We start from the raw sequence: 19,226 nt of genomic DNA, 5'->3' as shown, positions 1-19,226 counted from the left end.
AACTTGTCTGAAAGAAAATGTTAATAGTTAGATGTTTTGTATATATATGTAAATAGATCTTTATTAAATCGTCTACCAAAATGAAACTTCTTGATCTTCTACTTCCTTCAGTCTTCTCATATTTATTTCTGTCGGTTCTTGTATCCGACAGATGCTATGTTTAAAAGCAAAACCTCTCTTTACGCTTATTAATGGTGAAACTTACAAACTGAAAAATGAGTTAACCTGTTAGATTCAGTTTAAGTTTCAAAATTCACTGGAAAGATTTAATGATATTTGCAGCAAATCTTTCCGGTGTTCAGGTGATGTGGTGTTTAATCTTTTATTGTAATAAATTCATCATGAAAATTAACATATACGATGAAATTAAATTTGTGTGTATTATAAATGAGTGCAATTGAACTATTTTGGAGAACTTGAAGTAAGCAACATCTTAAAGTGATTACCAATAGTCAAAGTGTGGTGCATTTGCACAAACAAATAAATTAAATTAAACTATTCCAAGTTCGTACAAAATGTTAAGTATTAATCCCGCAAATAAACGATGGTTAAAAATAGAAAGGAAATAAGCTTTTAGTGTTTTACGTTAACGATAATTTATGAAATACTTTGTATCGAAAGCAAATCATGAATATGTCCATAAATGTCCTAGAAATGATGTAATTTATTTCCTATACTCTACTCCCATAGCTCTTAAACTGAGATTCTTTATCCTAAATGCAGTCTTGCAGTTACATTTTATCAACATTATATCTCAACTATAACACTATATGAGGACTTAAAATTTGTATCTATAAGAAGAAGGGCGAATACTTCAGAAGATGGAATTCTTCCGTTTCTTAGAAGATTAAATTCAACTTTCTTTCGCATATAAAACTTAAGAATAAAAGATTTCAGGATTTTTTTTGTCTTTGAAACTGTCAAGAATTGTTTATTCCTTTGCAAAGTTTTTTTAAAAACCACCTTCCACCTAACAAAGTTTTTTTCTTTAGTTTCTCTACAATTTTATTTATTTAGTATTTGTTTATCTATTTTAATATAACTTTTTCCAAGAAGTTCTAAGACCGATAAAGCATTAAAAGAATTCGCAGCATGAAGGCGGTGAGTTTTTCTTTCTGGACACAGCTTAGAATGAGTGTTTAAGAAAGTGAACATAGTTCAAAATACGTGCTTAAGAAAATGGTCACAGTTCAAAACGCGCGTTTAAGGAAATACAGCTCAAAATTCGCGTATGAGAAAATCGACATAAGCTCGAAAGACGTGTTTATGAAAATAGACACAGCTCAAAATGCGTGTTTAAGAAAGTGAACACAACTCAAAGAGCACGTTCACGAAAATGGACACAACTCAAAATACATGTTTTCGAAAAAAGACACAGATCAAAGTGAGTGTTTCCGTTTTTTTTCCTTATTTGATGAGTATAGTTCCTTTTTTAAGGAATAAACTCCTGAATTCAGATAAATTCGTAATGAGATATCGTTCATTTGCATGAATCTCTCGCGTGATGCCATTATAGGCATTACTAATTTCCTAGCTTTGAAAATTTCTTTAATTTCATAAATTTATTTTTTGATCATTCTTAATCCACCCAATTTTAATTAAAATATACTAATTACTTAATTTGTATTACACTGTATAAAAAGTAAATATATATATTCGATTCTCTTCTTAATAATCAATAACGGCTTTCTTTTTAATTCAATACAAATGTATAACCTATTAAATCACTGTCGCAACTAAATTAAACATCAAAATCTATTTTTAACTATTTATTCTTTATTCTCTAACCACAAAAATGTTTCAGTTACAGTGTTATATTAATTTCTCGCCCGTCTATTTGGTGATTAAGCTGTAGCTATATTATTTAAATATTACGATGAGATATTGTGCAGAATTGACTTTACTTTCGACAGTGTTTTTTTTCGATTATGCGCAACTAATGGATTTTTCCTGTATTTCAAATTGTTGACTAAATAATACTTTTAATTTGGCTTTTGACTAGGTAGGTCATGGGAGATTTATCTCTCATGGCCTGCCTATTGACATTACTATGCAATTTTTTTTTTTTTTTGCTAAGAAAGTAATTTAGTTAAAATATTCTCTTAATTTTGTATCTCGAGATCCACAACTATTACTGAATAAAAGTTTCATTATGATTATGATTTTATCATCATCTTCAATTAGTCATCTTCATAATCCTGTTTTTACTATCTATTTCAATTATGCTACATCTTCAATTGCATCATCTTTCTATTATACAACTACTACTGAATAAAAGTTTCATTATGATTCTGTTTTTATCATCATCTTCAATTAGTCATCTTCATGATCCTGTTTTCACTATTTATTTCAATTATGCTATATCTCCAATTGCATCATCTTTCCATTATACAACCTCAACTGAACAAAAGTTTCGTTATGATTCTGTTTTTATCATCATCTTTAATTAGTCATCTTCATGATCCTGTTTTCACTATCTATTTCAATTGTCATCTCCAATTGCATCATCTTTCCATTACACCCTTGTACATTATATTAGATTAGTCTTTTTCCTGAAAAGGCTTTAAAAGTTAACAATTATTCGAGGGGGGCTGCTACGGGTCCTATAAATTTATAATAGTGGTGGCAAATTTACATTGTTGGAATTTTAGATTTTTAAAACTACTCACGAGTTCAGAATGCGAAGACATTGCTTGAAAAGTTACAACGGCAATATACCTAGCTATCCCAAAACCGAAGCTCTGGATTTTTCCAAGCAATAATCATGTTTAGTTTTTAAATAAGTAAGAAAAAGTAAGCACGTAATTCCTCTATTAGTTATTAAATTTAGGTTGAACATTGAAAAGGAAAATTTACAGCGTTCAGTTTTGTAAATATGTATTTTGTGCTGTGTCCATTTCCGTAAACATGCATTTTGAGGAATGTCCATTTTCTTAAACACGCATTTCTAGAGCTTTCATTTTTGTAAACATGCATTTTGAGCAGCGTCCATTATTTAAACACGCATTTTGAGCCGTGTCAAATTTTGTAGACATTCATTTTGAGCTGTGTCCTTTTTCGCAATCACACATTTTGAGCTGCGTCTATTTTTGTAAATACGTTTTTTTGAGCTGTTTATCGAATGAAAAGTTTACAGACAATAATATACTGGTTTCATTAAATGGGAAAAACTTGTTTAAAAGGGAGACAGGGTTTTGTTTCAGTGCAAAGTGAATAAACGGATATTTTCACGAGCATAATAATATTAATTCACATCTAGTTTCAGCCACCTACCGGGCCAAACACATACATTAAGTACAGCAGAGGATTTATAACGTATTTGAAATTTAAATCATTTAAATTATTATCGGGATTTTTTAAGAAAACCCCTTCTAAAAATAACCCCCCAAAATCTAAGAAGTTTGAATTACTGGTTCACAGCAATTAGATTAAAATGCTTCAAAAATTATAAAACATTTCAACAAAAAAGGAAGGAAGGAAAGGAAAGTTTTACCAAAGGAAAATTTAAGTACCAAAGGAAATTTTTATAGAGCAATTAGGGGGCCCACAATGGGCCAAAAACCTAATTGCTCTATAAAAATTTCTTTTGGTACGATTGTTCGGCCCATGGGACCCTATTTTCGGCCCGAGTTTGAACATTATAGCTTAATATTAAAGGGAGTTAACATGGTTTTGACTCTTCATCAATATTGAAATACAACTCAAATAAAATATAAAATCCCGTGGCAATCATTTTTCAAAAATATTATAATGAAAAACCATTAAATCAATTCTGCGCTATTGATTTCTTTAACATTCTCAATATTTTAAGAATAATAAATTTATGAAAACAACTTCTCTCATTTATGAAGTAAAATCTTATCACCAAAAAGGTTTGCCGATTATATATAATTCTATTCTCTTATATAATTCTATTTTCAATCCCCTAAAGTAATATTTCAGAGAAACCTCTAAAATCACAGTGTTAGATTTCATTTCGGCTGTTATACCTAACTATTAGTTCTGTTATTTTATTTTCTATTAACGATCTCTTGAAATAAAAGTCTAACGAGGCTATTCTTTAAAAGTAAATGATGTAAGCGTTATTTAATGTGTCATATAACTAGTCACGGAATGAAAAGTAATAAGAACTCTTCCTATAAGCATCATTATCTTACCATTTTAATGGAAAAGGGGTTATCCACATATTGCTTGAATTATAATACATTTCTTTAACGTTGTATAATGACTTTTTTTGCCTTCTTAAGCAATTAAATAGAAAACAGTAAGAACAGAATGAAGAAAAAATTAAAACAATGTTACCATCAAATCAATAAATTTCATTATCTATTCTATCGTTTTCGTTTTATGTTCATTTGATAAATATTTCTTCCATGGCCCTTAAGGATTCTTTCTTTTTTATGGTTATTTTCTCATTTGTGTTTTTATGTCATGCGTCGTTTATAGTGCTATTTAGTTCTGTTGTATTAAAGTTGTTTTTCAGAATCTTTATTGACACACGAATTGTCACATTTTTACTTTATATCATACCACGTCATGTTATGTCACACTTTTGAAATCAAATATGCTACTTTTACAACAGTTCTGAGTTTGCAACAGTTATGTTTAGTTAGTTTCAAGTTAACCCAACTGTTCAGGTTCAGTTGATCAACCTAACACTCAACTGTTAGGTTACCCCAACAGCTAACTGTTACGTTACGTATTGCCTATCTTTAGCAATCACTCTTTATGATTATTTTGAGAATAGTGTAAATGTTAATATGAAAAAAAGCCTCAGTTTTGTGAAAATAAGAAGCGTTTGCAATAATTGAGAATTATTCATTGACTTTAATGATTTTCACCTAGCCTGCAAAATCTTGTCAAATTTAAGGCATTTTAAAAAAAGTTTAATAATATGTTAAATATTTCAGCTACTTGTATGTTCTAAATCTCAAATAATGCTTTACGGCACGAATGTACAAGGAATCTGGTTAATTCTAAGAATTATCAGCAAAACCTAGGATTCACCAAAGGGACTGTAAGGTTTTATTGTCAAGGCTTGGTATATTACCGAAATGGAATCCTATTAAAGCATTCTTCGAACTTCCACCAAGCCACTTTGGCTGATGCTATGTTTTAAAGATAAAACCTAGGATTTACCGACTTTACCAAAGTAACTCAGTGACTTCTATGTTTTACTGCAAAGGTTTGATAAAGGGCCGAAATGGAGTAATATTGCACCATTGCAAACAAGTCTGATGACGAGTTTTCAAGAGAATAACAGACTTAGAGTCTTCGTACCACAAAACTTAACATTTAGTTCAAGTCTTGCCTCTGTTTTTTTTTAGATGTTTGCATGAATATTCAAATTCTATCGACTAACAAGATTAAAGAATTAAAACTGAAATTTAGAACTAAACCATCTCGTACCTTAGACCAACTTTCCTAAATATTAGGAAAAAAAAGAGAATTGGAAAAAGCTCTTGCTTACGAATTTTACCAGATTTTTAAGAGACTCTTAAGAAAATTGAAATATTAGAACTGAAAATGACTGTTATCCAAGCAGTAAAATCAAATGGTCCAAAGTCCAACACTATGTTGTAGTACCTTGACTAACTTTCTTAATTTTTTTTTTGGGGGGGGGGGGAAGAAAGGAAGAAAAAGTCCGAACAGCATATGACAGAATTCTTTCACAAATTCTGTTGTGTTTTTCAGATTTTTAAAAGATCTTCAGAAGATTAAAAGATTCTTCAAAAAGACTTCAAGAGACTCTTCAGAAGATTAAAAGATAAGAACTGAAAATGACTAATATCCAAGCAGTAAAATCAAATGGTCCAAAGCACAACATTATGTTGTAGTACCTTGACTAGCTTTCTTAATTATGAGGGGGGGGGGGAGGAGAAAGGAAGAAAAAGTCCGAACAGCATATGACAGAATTCTTCCACAAATTCTGTCGCGTTTTTCAGATTTTTAAAAGATCTTCAGAAGACTAGGAGACTCTAAAAAAAGACTCTTCAGAAAATTAAAAGATTAGAACTAAAAATGAATATTATCCATGCAGAAACATCAAATGCTCCAAAACACAATGTTGTAGTATCTTGAACCAATTGCGTAATTATTGGGGAAAAAAAGAAAGAAAGGAAGAAATGTGAAGAGCACGGCAGGATTTGTTCGCAAAAGTTTTCATTCAAAAACTAATGCATTATAAATTTCTCACAAAGTTTCTAAATTATTTAAATTATTATTTTCTGCAAAAAGAAATAAAAAATTAAAATTGTTCCCTAGTACAACACTGTCCCCTGTACTTATTACTATTTGATCGCAGTATGTTTGATTGCACACGTTGACTTTTTCCAATAAAACAACCTTTTTGTTAAGAATTTATTCCGATAATATAATTTTTAAATATAACGTATATATTCAGAAAATAAAATTTTGTAGTTAATGTATAGATTTTTCAATTCGCTTTATTCTAGATAACAAATGTTTGAAGCCAGTGATGTGTAATATGATAGCAGAAATGCACATATTTCCATTAAACAAAACAAAAATCAATAATAGAATGGTTCAGAATGATAAAAAAATCTTCTCACTGACTAAAGAATGGGGAAATATTAAAAGAGGAAGATAAAGTGTTTTATTACGAAATCAATATAGTCGAGACCATTTTTTGCACTCAACTCTAAACAATTTTTTTGAAATTTGATGCGAAATATAATTAATTAACGGTGTTCCAATGATATCAACATAATGCGATTTACTTATCTTTACTAAACATTTGAATTTTTTTCCTCAGTCTAAATATTCGAAGTTTTGGAAAGAACAATTTATTTTTCATAGCATAAATAATGAAATATGCTGATAAATTTTTTGTTTTCCCCAAACAATCGATAGATGAAGGTAAATTTCATAATGATGGTATAGTTGTTATAATAATTCTAGTATACTACATTATATATACAGTGCCTGATTTAACAATAAGGCCTGTGAGGCCTAGGTCCCCCCCTCATTTCTGAGGTCCTCCTAAATGTTACAAACAATTTCTTTTTCTGTTTTTCCTTAAGAATTGTCTAAAAATTATTAGTTAACGAAGATTGAAATAGATATAAGCTCAAATTTACTAATAAATCGTAATTTATTCATTTTATAAATAATTTTAAAGCACTTCATTATTAAACAACGGATAAATTTTGTTTAAAGTAACAACCAGGGGGCTCTTGGCAGTTCTGTGCCTAGGGCTCCTGCATTTCCAGATCAGGCCCTGTATATATATAATACTGGTGATTTCATAAGTTCTTTCCAGATTTGAAACCTTATGAAATTCAATACATTTTTTATTAAAAAAACTAATTATTTATCAATTCTGCACTTTCTATAATTGACTCTGGGTAGCGGTGGCTCAGGGGATAGTGATATCAGGAGACCATTGCGGTGGCTTGAGATGTCTCTCATCGAGATGATCCAGGTTCGAATCCCAACGGTGGCTGGTTTGTGCGAATTTTGCTCTCGGCTCCCAAACGACAACAGCGCTAATGTAAAATATCCCCACTGGTAGACTGATCATGGGTTAGAGTCTCCTTGCCGCTGGGCTAACCCTTGGGGAGATTTTAGTGGTTTTCCTCTTCATGTAACGCAAATGTGGATTAAGTCCATCAAAAAGCCCTCAACGAAAGCTAATTTAGTCCAATGCTTGATCTAGGATTTCCCTTATCTTTTGAATTGGGTTCAAAATTAAAAGGCTAAGGAGATGAACTTTGATAGCCGTAAACTCAGACGGCTTTTCAACGCTGGATATGAAATTATAAAATAATAAATATATAAATACAAATAACAACAGAGCTTTTCTAAACTGTAAAAGATATTAGTTAAGAGGTTGAAAATTTTGCTTAGAAATGCGATCAAAAACCAATATTTATTTCATAACAACTAATTTAATTTGGGTTCAATGCTTTAGTTTATTGATAGTACTTTAAGTGTTCAATTCAAAGCTTTCTGCTTCGGTCATCTTGAACTTTAGTTACATCTTTTAGTTTTCTTTACGCATTTTGTTTGTAGCTACTATTTTTGTGATAGAGAGTATCGACCTCTGGCATCAAAAGTATAGAAAAATACTTTTAAAAGAACAAAAAACAAATAAATCTCCGGTTTATTTGATTTAAAAAAATGTCGCTGGACAAATAAGACTTCCTGACATTTTTATTCCCTCAAGAACTTAAGAATAACTTACTTCACTCTTAACCGCTATAGTGTCATATTGATAAAATCAGGAAATCCCATGCTCCGCATAGCTACTAGATGATATAATATAGTCAAAAAAGTTAATTAGGTGGAGTTAAAATGGAGTCCCTGAGTTATATGATTTTTAACATGTTAAAATCTTACTTGATTAAAAAATTTATTTTTAGAACAGGTAGATTTTTTTAGAACAGGGGGTGCTGGGAATTGAAAGAGCTACGGATTTGATTAAAGAGAAGACTGTTGCGGTGTAATTTTTAGGCTTTGAAATTTTTTCTTTAAATGGCCTTCCAATGAGGTGAACCATGTTCGAATCCCAGAGATGGCTGGTCGATTCAAATTCCTCTCCCGGCTCGCACCGACCACAGTGACATAAAATATAGTGGTAGACGGACCATGGGTTACCGACCCCTTGCTTTACCACGAAACCGTGGGAGGTTTTCGTGATTTTTCTCTCCCTGCAACGTAAATGCGTGTTAGTTCCATCAAAAGTCCTCGACGAAGGTAAATTTATCCTAATATTTAATCCAAGAGCTCTTTGGTTTTCTGGTTTGGGTTCAAAATTGCAAGACTACGGAGTTGAACATTGGTAGCTGTAAACCCAAAATTGGGTCAGCTGTTCAACGACGGTTATAAAATATATAGGAAATTGGGATTTGGAAAAAATTTTTTTGTTGCAAAATTCATCATCATAAATTGCTGATCTGCCAAATGAATTAATGAAAGACCACTCAAACAGAATGACGTAATCTAATATTTAATATACGGAACGGCTTGAATAGTAAAACAATAGGATCATTACAAGGATTGGGTTTTGAAAAATGCTTGTTTTGAAAAGTAGGCAGCAGTCCAGAAAAGATAACGAACATAAATTTTTAACAGACACTAGACATAAATGAAGTTCAAAAGTGCAATAAATAAATTACAATTAAAGAAAGGGGGGGAGGTAAATACCATTCCAGACTATATGGAAAGTTGGACGTTGTTTGGCTTGACTAAAAGCACTTGAATTGCGCAAACGATGGATTGTCACCGAGACGAATTGTGCATGATGAATTGTAGAATTTTTGCCACATATTTGAAATACTGTTGTTATAATTCAAAGTATGCTGATCTGCGGAACGTGTTATTTTATTTATGAACGTGTTATGTTATTCGATCCCAATAAAACACTTAACTAACTAATTAGATAATCCTTTTACAAGCATCAGCCATGAATTTTGCATTTCGTTACACTATCTGAAATAATTGTCGATTGGCCAATGGCCTGCAGAACAGAAGTTGAAAACGTTTACTTATAGCAATACGACTACACTGTCTAGCTATATGCATGTTCACTCCTACCTAAAGACGTGAATGTTTTTATGATTTTCCTCTCCATGCAACGCAAACGCGGGTTAGTTCCGTCAAAAAGTCCTCCACGAAGGCAAAGTTCTCCCTATGCTTGATCCAGGAGTTTCCTAGTCTGCTGGATTGGGTACAAAATTACAAGGCTATGGAGGTGAACAATAGTAGTCGTAAGCCCAAAAATTGGGTCTTCTGTTCAACGACCGTTATAAAATGAAATAAAATAAAATAAGGAAGTGGACCTGGTCGGAACTAAGGGCGTTGTGGGAGTTTTTTTTCACCATTTGGCCTTACTTCCTTAGCTCCTGTAGCAGCAAACATGAACTCTGAGATGTATGTGGACCATTAGGACAATGTTTCTCGCTGAACTCTGAAACAATATTTCAAGGAAAGCCAATCTTTCTTCCAGCTGGATAATTCCTATCACACACCGAGATTTAGGCCGCCATGGTTTGACGAAATGGGTGCTCAAAAACTAGTCTGACTTTCTCAGGGTCACGAATCTATATACCACATAGCCTTTGGGGCAAATTAGAACTCAGATTACATAGCCAGCCAAATCGATCAATCTGATTACCAGTACTCACTTCAGTTGTGGTGTGGGTGTAATGTCAATCAATAGGGTCACCTATCAAAAACGGTATGATGCGAAAGGTTGACCAACCTTATTTTAAGGAATAACTCAGGACTCTCATAGTTCGTACTGAGTGTCAAGATATTCTTGGCCAGATAGTGCATCGATTAGGCAAATTCACAATCATCAGCTGAATCGAATTAGTGAAAACTGTGAGTTCCCAAGAAGCAAATTCTACAGAAAAATCAGCAAAATGGTCATAAATTGTCCAAATGAAATTGTAAAAGAATACGAAAAATTATTAAATAAATGCCAGTCATTGACTATTAGGTCATTAAGTTTCTAGCTCTCCAGTACTTCTTAACAATACAGTCAAAGTCTTTTAGTGCAGAGCACTTGTTCAAATGAGCAGCAGTCATGGCTTGTTCGGAGTTACATAAAAGACAATCTGATGAAGTAGTCAGCTTGAAGCGAAATAAATAATGAGAACGTAGACAATCATGTCCGGTCAAAAGTCTAAACATGGCTACCGCAGTAGCACGGGGTGAATCCGGAACACTGTGAGTTCCACAGAGCACATTCCAGGACTTATCTGAAGCAGAGTGAGATGCCAAACAATGGAATGATTGTTTGATGATTCTTCTTATTTCAAGTTCAGCGGAATCGAAGGACAGATCTCTACACGATCTCTGAAGAATATAAGTTCCTTTTTTGGCCAAAAAGTCAGTCATTTTGTTTCCTCGAAGACCACAATTGAATGGGACCCATTGAAATGTAACACTTCCCCCAATCCTCTTCAGGAGTGAACAGATCAAAATAAGGGAACTATTATTTTCTGGGTTTCTTGACAAAGTCTGAAGGGCAACGGTAGAATCTGAAAAAATCACAGCCTTCTCAGGATGGGTAAGACGAACAGCAAGTTGTTGGAGAGCAACATGGATGGCTTTGAGCTCTCCGTCAGGAATAAGAAAGAAATATGGTACAATATCAGTGAAAAACGATAGGACAAAATATTATGCGAAGAATATATAGTATGCTGGAATTCCATTCCTGTTGGATGGAATCTGACGTGGACAAAATATCATGAGACATAATTTCGTTTGGATAAAAGATAGTGGGACAAAATATCCTAAGATATAATTTCATTTGGATAAAAGATAATGGGACAAAATATCATGATTCATAATCTCATTTGCACAAAAAATAGTGGAACAAAATAATTATGTGGAAAATCACACTTAGGACTGGACAGGACAGGACAGGAACAGGATTCTGATCTCTTTGCGTCTGTTCACAACTAAATCCCTGCATCCTAGATTGTTATAAAGTTACAACAATTGGCATTTGACATTGTCTGCACTTTATTTGTTCCTATAGATAATATATTTTCGACTATTTACGAAAAAAATGTATTGTCTAGGAATAGAGAACGAATTTCTTTTATTTATAAGAAAATTAAGGGAAAATTATCGAGTTTACGGAGAAATCATTCCGCATTAAGAGAAATAAAAATTTATTTCAGATATTACGTTCGCAATGTCAGAAGCAGAAGTCACGTGAGATCTATAATTTTTCCTGGTTACTGCTTATGTCATCAAAACAAATCGAGGAAGTAAACATTGCTTTCGATAACTTTTTAAAATATATTTCGTTCTAAGTAATTAGTTTTCCCAAGGAATTCTTTCTTTCTATACTATTCTAAAGAATTTAAAAGGCAGCCAGAATTTCCTTCATCAAATTACTTTTAAATTGAATATTCGCTTACAATAGGAGAATTCTTAGTCATTATTTGCTTCACAATAACACTCATTACATAACATATTTTTATCTTAAGCTAACTTTTATGTTGTTTATTTCTGTTTTTTGTTTAGACGGAGACATTAAAAGATTAATTGTATTTTGTAATTCAACTTCCATTCTGAATTGGAGTAATTTTTTAATGAAAAACACAAGGTAAGTTATTCAAAAATCATTGAAATAAAATAATAAATCAGAATAATAAATTAAGATAATAAATTGAAATAAAAAATAAATTAATAAAATAACAATATATAATAATAATATAAAATAGTAATATAAAATGAGAATTATGCATTTCAATAGACTGAAATAACGTGAATTATTTAACTTGTGGCAGAAATTTTGGCCGAAATGAAACATATAATCTAGGTTTCAGCTCTTTCGAAAGCCAGAGACGAAATGTTTGGTTGTGAACAAAAATTTCGCACAGCGTTACGAGTTTCCAACTTTATTTCCTCTTGCAAGTTAAGAAAGCTTAAACGTTGAGGTCACGCATCACTGGCAGTGGTTACTGAGCTGGTGGGTGATCACTTTGATCAGCCTGCGAAGGGACCGAAGGTAAGCGGTATCGGTCTTCATTAAAACTCTTCTACCTTTAAGTTCACAATTTTGTGCCTCAAGTTGTCAGTCTACCAAAAGCGGGGGATCCTCCGCAGAGGATCAAATATGTGATGGCATGGCTTCAGATCATCTTCTCATTATTTTCTCAGACCGTTGCCAAAAGCTCAATGTATAGTTCTATTGCTACGCAAACGAAGTGCTACTACTATTTTTTATGTTTATTTATCAAGAACTCATTACTGTTACCTCCTGTATTGTTTTTTTTTACTTATTATTACCTATTTTTCTATATTACTTTACTTTGTTTTTAATTTTATTATTTTTAATATTTTTATTTTAAACTTTTTTCATTTTTATTATTCTTTTATTTTGTATTACTACTCTTGCTGTCATAATTATATTATTGATATGTATTTTTGCGATCATTGTACTAGCCTAAATTTTGCAACCTCCCATTCTTGATTTTAAATAAATTAGGATTTAATAAATGAAAATAATATTGGAATGAAGGAGCTGAGATATACTGGACGTCTTAGCCATACATGATATTTATACTCCCAAAATTCGATTTTTTTAAAAAAAAACTGTTACTTTTATTTTCGATTAACTCCCCCGGTATTGCTTACCACATTATTTTTTATCGATCGGACGTGTGTGCCTAGTTGCACATTCCGTGTTGGATTCCGATAAGTATGGAGTGCCTTTTTTTTAAAAAAAAATCTATCGAGATTAATCCATTTTTAAATAAAGAGTGTTACTTTAAAAGTCCATCACAAAAAATAACTTTTTAAATTTAGAGTGTTAGTTCGTAAGTCTATCGCAGCAAATCAATTTTTAAATGGTGTTATTTCAGAAATCCAATACAATAAGTAACTTTTTAAATATAGTGTGCAATTTCAAAATTTCAATACAAGTCAATTTTTAAGTATCGAGTGGTTTTTCTAAAGTTGCAAAGTTGTTTTATTATATTTGTTATTTCAAAAGATTCTTACAACAAATAACTTTTGAAATAAAATTCTGTATTTAAAAATTGATTTGTTGCTATAGACTTTTGAAATAACGCTCTATATTTTAGATGCCTCACAGCAATCAACTTTTTAAATATGGAGCGTAATTTACAAAAGTCTATATTTTAGATCTCTCAGGCAATCAACTTTTTAAATATGGAGAGTAATTGTCAAAAGTCTATATTTTAGATGCCTCACAGCAAACAACTTTTTAAATATGGAGTGTAATTGTCAAAAGTCTATATTTTAGATGCCTCACAGCAAACAACTTTTTAAATATGGAGCGTAACTTACATAAGTTTATCAAAACAACTCAATTTCTAAATATAGAGTTTCTTTATAAAAGTCCATCACAACAAATAACTTTTTAAATTTAGAGTGTAATTTCAAAAATCCATCATAAAAACTAAACAATGTTTAAATATAGAGTGGTTTTTTTTTCCAATTGTTTTTAAATATGTTATTTCAAAAGATAAGTTCTTTACAACAAATCACTTTTTAAATGTAGGGATGTTATTTCAAAAAACCTTTCACGACTCATCAATTTTTCAATTGTAAGAAAACAAATAAATTATAATACTATTATATTAAAGAAAAAAAGAACTGAAATTATTTCGAAAAACAACAGAGTGAGTGGGGTTTTCTCATAATAAAGTGACTCAGAATTCCTCCGAAATCGATTTAATCTTCGCCCGAGAACATCAAACGACTTTACTTTCCGTTTCCGATAGTCACCTTTTATCAACTCTATTGTGAAAAAGAATGTATAAAACTTGGCGTAAAATGCCTGCCGTCCATCGACCTCTCATAAGAGAGGTGTTTACGCCATTTTACGTCCAACAAAATTCTCGCCTTTTCTCTTTTCCGTTTCAGAGGACACAGCACGAGATTAAGTCCTGGTCGTAAACAAAAACATTCGAAGGAAATGAGAGAATTCTTTCTACGCGAAAACATCGTTTGCAGTTAGTTCCAAAATAGGATGGAAGAGCTAGAGTGTGTTTTCTTGTTACCCCCAAGGAAAGCAATTAATATATCTCGCTTGTGTAAATATTATATGAAATGTTATGCCCGGCTTTAATGGAACTGATAATTCTAATGGAGATGATAAGATGATTGTTGTTTCATAAGAAAAAGAATGTTGTAGTAGATGATATATAAGTTGTATGCACTTTTTCTTAAGAACTGTTTACATCCAATTATATATTTTATTATAATAAGGTGTTTTCAACAAATGTTTAAACAATTTCCCATAGTGGCTAGTTTTTATGTTTTGTGATTAAGACTTTTCTAGTACAAGAAAAAAGGGAATAGTAAGAAATATTTTTCTTAAATATCGTCAGCGCTTTGAAGCATCGTCAGGATTTCTATATGCATGGTGTTCCGTAAAGGCCACACTGCACATATATATTTTTAGAATATTTTTGAAAAATGATTTGCACAATGCTAAAATTATTTCCATCCTAGTCACATCAACTCATCTTAATGCCCTGGAATCTTGTTTTATTTATATGAATGCTGTGCTGATTCCCTTGTTAACGACATTTGTTCCTCACCATATCTCCATAGCCCGTGGAAATGCATTTTACCCTGATTTGCTCATTTCGGCCACTGTTGTTTTTCTTGTTCAGTTTTTAAACTTTTTTTCTTTCTCTCGGCTACTGTGATTTTTCTAATTTTGCTTCTCATCTTCATTTTTCCATTTTTTGTTGGCAATTTAACTTTACGTTTTATATTTCAAATAATTTTTGTTTCTTCTCATTCCCACCTGGCAGGTCTTGAAAATGGGTGCCTGCTTTTGAGCGTTTGAAACATGTTGATTGTTATTGTCAATTTGTATATATTTGGAGAGAATAAGGTTTTCAATCAAGTAATATCTTACCGCTTCAGTTACTTGAGATTATTTTACACAAATTAAGAGTTTCCAATTGCTGTTTAAGAGCAAAAAAATTTTTTTTATTGAAAAGAAACTGAGAAAGCCATGATTAGAAACATCAAAGTCTGTTTCATTGGGGAGAAGAGGCAGAGAGGAATTGAAAGGTGATTAATCGTTCTATCATTTTTTTTATCATCATTTATTTTGTCGTACTTTAGATGTATTTTCTTATAAAAATTGTGTTGATTTAGTTCACGATGTCTTACGTTATCCGTGAAAATGTTCCTTAACTTTTAGACATAAGTGGATTTGAAAGATAATGCTCTACTCTGCCACACCCAAACTAATCAAAATTTTTATAAAAAGTTCTGATAGCTAACTACATTGTTTGATGATTTAAAAACTTCATTTGCTTCAAAATATTGAAGATTGTTATAAAAGTCGACGTGTTTCAAGCGCTCAAAAATAGGCACCCATTCTCAAGTCTGGCCAAACGTGAATGAGGGAAAACAAAAATGATTTGAAACATAAAACGTGAAGTTGCCAATGAAAATAAATGTGAAAAACAAAACTAGAAGAACCACGATAGCTGAGAGTGAAACTGGAAAATAAATAAGGATGAAAAAAATTTAAACAGGAAAATAAATAAAGATAAAATAGAAAGAACCGATTAAAAGTCAGAGTAATCAGAGCAAAATGCATTTCCACTTGCTATGGAGAGGTTTTGAGGAACTTATGTTGTTAACAAGGGAATCTGCATCAATATGAATGAAACAAGATTCCAGGGCATCAAGATGAGCTGATGATGAGTGAGGTAAAAATAATTTTGGAGTTGCCAAAATTGAATTTATGCCTAAGATTCTAACAACGTGTGGAAATATGTTGATTTTTATATCCATCTTCATATGTTTTGAAGTCAATGAAGTTTTTAATCAAGTATATTCAACCGCATTAGCTTATTGGGATAATTAGTTATACAGATTATTAGTTGGTATATGTTGTTCTTTATGTTTCCAGATCGTTGCAGTGTGGAAAATTTTTAGCAAAGAGAAGAGAGTTCACTTCTTAGCATTGATGTCAGCACTCATTTGAAATTGAAGATGGTACACAATTTTATAGTTCCTTTTTTAGGCCGGGATAGCCTGGTCGATAGGGCGCTGGGCTTATGTCCGAGAGTTCGTGGGTTCGAACCCTGCCGGCCGAAGACTCCCCATCTAGTAAATGGTGACTGATGCACGTTAAATCTGTCGAGTCGCAAAGTCCTCCATGTTCCCATAACAAAACAATACCTCTGGGGGTACTGGATTGGAGATCGATCGTTTTCTGATCCAGGTCAAAAATTACGATCTCTGAATGAATGAATGGATGTATGAATAGGTTCGCCCTATAAACGAGTGTGACGTGTGTGAGACTGAAAACGAAATCTTGGCCATAGATGGCTCCACTGAAGAACAAGAAACGCACCCTCTGCCTTAAATTTGCCCGGCTTCACCAAGCAGGCTTGCTAGTGTGGCAATTGGCATTAGAAACAACAACACTAGTTCCCTTTTCCCCCGTAGCTCGCAGTTTTCGAGAAATGAACGAAACCTCATTTTTTAATCAAGCGGCGCCTTAATTGACCACAAGTTTTTGAGTATAGGCCACCTAACTACATTTAAGCATCTTTTTTTTATAACTATGCTGCAGTCGTTCTGAAGTAAAGAAGGAGCTTCAGACCTAAGTGGGCAGTTTGCATAGCATTTAATTTTAAAATCAAGAATAAAAAAATGGTGATATGCGCCAGTAAATTTGTTGAGACGCAATCTGAGATAATTTCACACAGTTTTTAAATTTAATAAAACCTATTTTTTTTAACAAAGTAATAAATAATTGCTAAAAAAATAACTCACAATGTCAAAATTTGTCATTTGGGCAATATCGAAACTTTTATGAAACTAAAATATATATGTTTTTTTTTATCCAAATGTTTATTAATGGAACACAAGCCAGCTGAAAAAATAAGTTCTAAAATTTGTCTTTTTTTTTAATTTAGAGGAAATAACAGATCTACAACAATTTTTGAAAAACATATAATTTAAAACATCGCTTTCGTGGAATAAGTAACAATTGTTGGGGTGAGCTATTATTTGCGCGATCAAGTGAAAACATAGGAAACATATCTCGCAAATAATTGCTAATTTATTTATTTTGAGAAATTGGAAAAGAATCCGCGATTGTGAAACAAGGAATTTAGTCTTTGGTTTTGTTTGCGAAAGCTAGAATATTTGTTTAAGCTGCAATTGTGTTGTTTTGTTTATTTAAGATGTTTTTTTCCCTCCCAATTAAATCCCCATTTTATAGAAACGTCGTTGTGTTATTTCTTTGAAGTTTCAATTACTAATGTTTACAAACCAATACATTAAATGAACCTAGTAATTACTTTTCTGAAATCATTTTCCCATTCGTTAACCGATACCAACTATTATTTTTCAGTTCAAAATATTGCTGTGTCATTGTTATTCCAATTGTTCAAATTTAAGGACTCGAACGCTATTAATAAGGAAGCGTTTTTTTTTTTTTTTTTTTGTAAATAAACTTGTTTCTAGAGGGAAAAAGAAGTAATTAAATTTTTTTGCTTTATAATTTCATTTTAATGTCATTGAAATTTTGCTGTTTTTTTTTATATTTTTCTTAATTTTTTTTTTTTTTTTTTTTTTGTCAAAGTAGTTTTTGAAGACGAAAGTATGTTTCAGTGATTTCTGTGAATAACAAATCACATACTTCTTATTAAGCTGTTTATCATGAAAGGATAATTTTGAAGTAGAAAACATATTTAAATGTTGTTTTGTGTGAAACTTAATTACATCTGCATTCTGTGCGGTTATTTTTTGTTGTTATTAAATCCGTTTTTGAAGCAAGATACAAAGACAAACAGATTGCACACAATGAGTGACTTAGATAGAGGCCACCACAACATCGTTTTTTCTACAGTTCGTTTCGACGCAACAATCTCCTGGGTGATAAATTATTTGACATCAATTGCACATTCTTTTATCGCACCCTGCCCTGCAGAAAATGTATGTTTCAGACAAATATTTAGCGTACTGTTTTTGTCGAATGTTTTGTTTATGTTTGTTATGTGCTTTCGCTGGGTTGGGATAGCTTGGTTGGTATGTTTGTAAGAACGGGAGTTCGAATCTAGTCGGCGAAGTATCCCAGTGTGTTAAATGATGACTGGTGCACGTTAGATCTGTCGGGGTCACAAAGTCTTCCAAGTTCCCATAACAAATCAGTAACTGTGGAGATACTGACCTAGGAGTTCCCATGTCTCCTGAATTGGGTTCAAAATTTAAACTTCATCTTTAAAGAACAAAAACATTAATGTTAAAAAATTTTAAAAAAGATAAATGATCATAAGTTTAGAAATTGAGTTTTAACTTAAAAACACATAACACGCGTAACTGGCGTATTTAGGATTGAATGACGCTCATTTACAGTCAATTTCAAAGAAAGCAATATTGCCTTCGGTTTTGAGTTTAGGAATTTTCTAAATTCCGATAGTAGAGCGGTGGTGGCTAAGGGGATAGTGGGTTCGAATCCCAGCAATGGCTGGTCAATTCGAATTCCACGAAATATCCTCCGTAGTAGACAGATCATGGGTTAGAGTCCCCTTGCCTTGGGGGGTTCTCGTGGTTTTCCTCTCCATGTAATGCAAATGCGAGTTAGTTCCATCAGTAAGTCCACCTCGAAGGCAAAATTTCTCCCATTACTTGATCCTGGAGTTCTCTTATCTTCTGGGTTGGGTTCAAAATTATAAGGCTGCGGAGTTAAACATTGGTAGTCGTAAACTCAAATTTGGGTCGGTTGTTCA

This window comes from Parasteatoda tepidariorum, chromosome 10 (genome assembly GCF_982258835.1).
Source record: "Parasteatoda tepidariorum strain Cologne lab strain chromosome 10, Ptep-v5.0, whole genome shotgun sequence".
Classification (NCBI taxonomy): Eukaryota; Metazoa; Arthropoda; class Arachnida; order Araneae; family Theridiidae; genus Parasteatoda; species Parasteatoda tepidariorum.
This window is presented reverse-complemented; position numbering follows the sequence as displayed.